At 41.7% G+C, this 6,162-nt stretch overlaps 1 pseudogene; it reads right to left on the bottom strand.

Annotated features, from left to right (window-relative positions):
• Positions 1-1,717: 1,717 nt before the first annotated feature.
• On the bottom strand, positions 1,718-4,132 carry LOC100940331 (annotated as a pseudogene).
• Positions 4,133-6,162: the final 2,030 nt, after the last annotated feature.

The raw sequence follows: 6,162 nt of genomic DNA, 5'->3' as shown, positions 1-6,162 counted from the left end.
AAACTGAGAAAAAAAAGAGATGATTCATTTTTCATCTGTTGATTGAAGTTACTGAACACTAGCTAAGCATCTTACTTTTAGCTTTAGTAGGAGCACAACTGGGAAGCAAGAAAGTAGTATTTTCAAGATAAACACAGGCAGGTGAATGTATTAGACACATGGATAAAGCAAATGTACATTTATACACATAAACACAAATGGATTATTATTCAACCATAAAAATGAAAATCCTGCCATTTGCAACAATATGAATGAACTTGGAGGGGATTGTGCTAAACGAAATAAGCCAAAGACAAATACTGTCTGATCTTGCTTATATGTGCAGTCTAAAAAAGTTGAATTCATGGTAACTGAGACTGACACTAAAATAGTAGTTTTAGGGCCTGATGAAGGAAACGGGGAGATGATGGTCAAAGAGTATAACCTTCCATGTATAAGATAAGTAAGTTCTGGAGATCTAATTAGAGCATGATGTTAGTTAACAATTCTGTATTGAATACTGAAGTTTGCTAAGAGAGTTGTATTATAAAATAAGAATTTGGTTTCAGTTCTGGCATACAACTCCTAAAATCCTTAGAATAGTCATAATGATAAAGTGCTATGGTGTATGCTAATATATGCTAATGACTAGTGGCTGACATCCCCTGGTAGCTTCAGGAAAGACCAAGCCATGATTAGAGGGCTGGGAATTTCAGCCTCACCTCCTAACCTCTGATGAAAGAAGCTGATGGTTAAGGTGATTGCCAGTAACCAATGATTTAATCAATTATGCCTGTGTAATGAAGCCTCCGTTAAAATCTCAAAGGCAGAGTTTGTAAAGCATAAAACAGCTGAATGTTTGGAGGTTCCTAAAGGGTGGTGCACCTAGAGAGAATAGACACTCCTCAACCCTTCTCATAGGTTGCCATGTGCACCTCTTCATCTGTATCCTTTGCGACAACCCTTTTAATAAATCGGTAAATGTGTTTCTCTGAGTTTTGTGAGCTGAACCCAAGGTGGGGGTCCAGAAAAACTCTAATTTATATCCAGTCAGTCAGAAGCACAGCAGAAACAGGCTGCCGCTTGTGACTGGCACAGGAAGTGGGGGTAACATGTGGGACCAAGGCCTCAACCTGTAGGACGATGCTATCTCCATGTAGGTAGAGACAGAAGAGAACTGAATTAGCTGTGGTCTCCTGAACAATCTACTGCAGAACTAATAGGTCGTTGGTGAAGGGAAAGCGCCACATACTTCTTGATGACCAGAGGTCAGAAAAGTCTTCTGTGTTCACTGTTGTGGTGTAAAGACAGAGGAAACACTGGTTGGTTTTTCTACAAAGATTAGCTCTTAAATGTAATCATCACACACACAAAAATGTGAGGTGAGGAATGTATTGATTAACTTGACTGTGATAATCATCCCACAATATATGTATCTTAAGTCATCATATTGTACACCTGAAATCTCTATAATTACTTTTGTCAATTTATACCTAAATAAAGTTGAGAAAGATAAACCTGTGAGAAATGCACACAAGAGAATCAAAACTAAGCAGTATTATACCTTGTTCTGACAACAAAACCAAGTGTAGCACTCCAATAAACTCAGACCATGGAGAAGGCTTCTATATTCCTAAGGCCCACTGGAATGTCCTAGATTTGCATTGTCCAATACATGTGGGGCTATGAAGCACTTGACACATGCCTAATTTGAACTGAGATGCATTCCAAGTATAAATCAAATAACAGATTTCAAACAAGGATCAGCAGGTCCACAGAATTCTCTCAATGTCTTTGTAAGATTATTTTGTTGAATCTCCGTTGCTACACAAGGGCCAGAGTACGTTTCTGTTACCATTTCATTATACTCAGATACTACTCCTTTATAAACTTCATAGAACTCTTTCACATTAACCTTATCCATGCTGAGATTTCAAAACCTGCATGTCAGATAGCCACCAGGATCTTCCCTAATAATCCTTCACTGACAGCGTGGTACTTAACAATGCAGCAAGTACAGTTGGTAAATTTAGCGGTATTTGCTGACCCACAACCTCCACCTGAAGGAAAAAAGAACTCTATTTCTTTGGCAGCAGAAGCAAAAAGCTGCATTTCTCACGCCATCTGTTCCAGAGGGCTCTAATGTTTTCAGAAGCATCTGTGTGTGCCACCCCAGAGTATGCAGGTCCAAGTAGTCTTTCCCATTCACAGATAGCATCATCTTTTAAAATTTCTATGGCAATAATAGGACCACTTGTAATGAACTGGATTAGCTCATTATAAAAGGGCCTTGATTGTTGGTCTACAGGAAAATCCGTTGCTTCTTTCCTTGAAATCATCATCATTTTGAGTTTGGTTATAGTAAACCCAGCTTTATTATGTCAGTTATTTCTCCAGCCTTTGATATTGCATGTGGTCTAATCAGGGCTGTTTTTTTCTTTCCTATTGCCAAGTTGATGAGCTGTATATTGATCCCCATAGTCAACTAACACCAAGATGTCAAGAAAAAGACATTCACTTTGTTGCCCATAAATAAATCTTTCAAGTGCAGGCTGTCATATTTGGTCCTCTTTAAAAAGGTACAATGGGGAAGGCGCCTGTGGCTCAAGGAGTAGGGCTCTGGCCCCATACACCGGAGGGTGGCGGGTTCAAACCCAACCCCGGCCAAAAACTGCAACAACAACAGCAGAAGTTAAATGAGTAAATAATTAAAAAAAAAAAAAAAAGAGGCAAGAGAATCGCTTAAGCCCAGGAGTTGAAGGTTGCTGTGAGCTGTGATGCCACAACACTTTACCCAGGGTGATAGCTTGAGGCTCTGTCTCAAAATAAATAAATAAATAAATAAAAAGGTACAATGATTCTTTACATCATACATTTCAACAGATTCATCCCCTGGGTAAAGTAAAAGTTCATAACACTGAAGTGAAGCATTTGGATCATACCATTCTGCAATGAAAACAAATCTTTCACTATGATTCAGTTTCAGAATGTCAGTACAAGGAAACTGGTAAAGCTGAGACAGGAAGAGGGCACCACCAACACCATTATCCAGTTACTTTGGCAACAGAACCCCACCCACTGTTAATTTCCTATTATTACAGTAAAAGTATCCACATTGTTATTACTCATCTTGATATACATTAAACAGATATCTCTTCATAGAGAAATGCGAGGTTGCATAATATTCCCCTATTGTAAATGGTTATCTCTTCAAAGTATTCCTATTCTAGAATAAACTTACAGTTAGTCAATGATCCAGGCCTGGAGCTGGGGGGTGGGGGAAAGGGCTGCAGTATCAGTGTTGGAGTCATCAGAGAAGCAAGGTGTGTTATCATTCTCCAGAGGCCACGTAGGTTGGGCATCCTGCAGCTTATCATCCAAGTTTTGGCAGAACACCCGTGATCCTCTATTGCTGTAAAGTGTTCGGGCCGGAGTTGCAGAGATAAACTAGCAGTCAGAATGTCTCTGAAGAGTAGGGTGGCTACTGCTTCCTCAGGCAAGTAGCAAAAAACCTTTATTTCTTTCATGCTTATATAAGGGATCTTTATTGCCACACAGCACATGCAAATAATTAATCTATAATCTACTGATCTCTCAAAGAATGCCAACAGGTGGCAGTCAGTCTAACAGATACATACATAAGACTTTCTAACTATAAAATAAAAATTAATGATACTAAAAAACAAGATGCCAAGTTTGGGGAGTAAAGGTTTCTGGTGACCTCAAGGCCAAGCAACAGACTGTTTCTCTGCTTTCAAAGCCCTCCCAGGAAATTCCTCAGATGTACACATTCTGCCTGCAGAGTCTGCCTCCTACAGGTTGGCCTCCCAGTCCTAATGGAGGGACATCAATGAGAAAGTCTTTTCAATGGGTCTTTGAAAACGTCATCACAGTGACTGCTTCTAGTCCTTAAAGTCCTTAGGCTATAATCCTTCCAGAACCCAGGAGGTCTGTGAGTTGCCACAGGCCATGTCCCTAGCCTCCCATCCTCCCAGGAAGCTGCCCCTGCACCATAGTCATTTGAGTGTCTATAACAGAAGGGTTTATACATAAATAAACTCCAGACAGCAGCACACGGGCTCATCTGCCCCACCATGGTCTGTTCAGCAGCATCCTGCATGTAATGGTTCTTTAGGATAACAGTGGTCACCATCATGAGCAGTATCCCCCTAGCAGCTGGTCTATCCTGGACCAGTTTCTACCATTGAAACATTTTCCATCTGGGAAGCCTGCCTTGGCGCAGGCTGAGGTAGGGCCTCAAACACCCAGAGCCAGGGCAGCACCTCCATACTCCACATTTTCAAATGGCAAATTGAAATGTGCATGACCTCATCCTGCACCCCAGATACCACTGTGGTGCAGCTGCCAAAAGAAACTACCTTTCAAGCCTGTAACACTTCTCCAAGCCCCTGGGTTGAGCTGGTTGTCTAAACCAACCACAAGGCTCTTACCTCCATTCCTCAGGTCTCCAGTAACAATCCCAAGAAATAGATTTTAGAATTAAAACTAAAAAAAAAATTTTTAAGACAAAGTCTCACGGCTCAGTGCCTGTGGCTTGGGCGGCTAAGGTGTCAGCCACATACAACCAAGGTGGCGGGTTCAAATCCAGCCCCAGCCTGCCAAACAACAATGACAGCTGCAACCAGAAGATAGCTGGGCATTGTGGCGGGCGCCTGTGGTCCCAGCTACTTGGGAGACTGAGGCAGACTTGCTTGAGCCCAGGAGTTGACGGTTGCTGTGAGCTGTGATGCCAGGGCACTCTACCCAGGGGAACAGCTTGAGGCTCCGTCTCAAAAAAAAAAAAAAAAAAGACAGAGTCTCACTATGTCTCCCTCAGTCAAGAACTGTGGCATCACAGCTCACGGCAACCTCAAACTCTTGGGCTTACACAATTCTCTTGCCTCAGCCTCCCAAGTAGCTGGGACTACAGGTGCCCACCACAATGCCCAGCTATTTTTTGTTGTTGTCATTGTTGTTCAGCAGGCCTGGCCAGGTTCAAATCCACCAGCCCCAGTGTGTGGCCAGCGCCCTAACCACTGAGTTACAGGTGCCAAGCCTAAGCCTAAAAATTGAAACTTCATATACTTTTCTTAAGTGTAGATTAATAAAACTTTGTTTCATACAGACAGAGCCTGTAGCCCAACGGGTAGGGCGCCAGCCACATACACCAAAGCTGACGGGTTCAAACTCAGCCTGGGCCAGCTAAAACAACGACAACTGCAACAAAAAACATAGACAGGTGTTATGGCAGACGCCTGTAGTCACAGCTACTTGGGAAGCTAAGGCAAAAGAATCACTTAAGCCCAAGAGTTTGAGGCTACTGTGAGCTGTGATGCTACAGCACTCTACCCAGGGTGACAGCTTGAGACTCCATCTCAAAAAACAAAAACAAAACTTTGTTTCATACAGAACCAAACTAGGGTCCTGCCAATACAACTCTAAAACCAACACTGAATGTTGAGAAAGAAAATTATACACAATTTATTTCCATTCCAACCAACCCAATCATACATACCATTTTTTCCAGAAGACAGTTTCTTGAATAAAGCCTCGTGAACTTTAGATTTTTTAATAATTTTCTTAAATTCCCCAGTCTTAGTCCTATAATTTTTTTTTATATTGGAATCATAGACTTTACTAGAGGATAAAAATTTACCATGCAAGATTCTTTCTCATACAAAATGACTTTTTTTCCTAAATTTATATTTTGATTAATACATCTAAAGAAATGTAATCCTTTTCTTTGGCTGGACGCCTATAGTTCAGTGGTTAGGGCGCTGGCCATGTGCACCAGGGCTGGTGGGTTGCAACCCAGCCCAGCCTGCTAAACACACAAATAAGATAGCCAGGCATTGTAGTGGGTATCTGTAGTCCCAGCTACTTGAGAGGCTGAGGCAAGAGAATCATTTAAGCCCAAGAGTTTGAGGTTGCTGTGAGTTGTAATGCCACAGCACTCTAATGAGGGCAACATAATAAGACTCTCTCAAAAAAAAAAACAAAAAACAAAAAAAACTTCATTCTTACTTTAATTAACTGCCACATCCATCTCCAGCCTTTAGCAACCACCACCTTGATCTGTCAGTGGACATCAACATCAAAGCAACACTCTATACCAGCAAAAAGATTTTTGACACATTGAAGGCTCAGTGCTTGGCTCGGCGCCTGTGGCTCGAGCAGCTAAGG

The sequence above is a fragment of the Otolemur garnettii genome, unplaced genomic scaffold, assembly GCF_000181295.1.
Source record: "Otolemur garnettii isolate 467f Iridium unplaced genomic scaffold, OtoGar3 scaffold00127, whole genome shotgun sequence".
Taxonomy (NCBI): Eukaryota; Metazoa; Chordata; class Mammalia; order Primates; family Galagidae; genus Otolemur; species Otolemur garnettii.
This window is presented reverse-complemented; position numbering and strand designations above follow the sequence as displayed.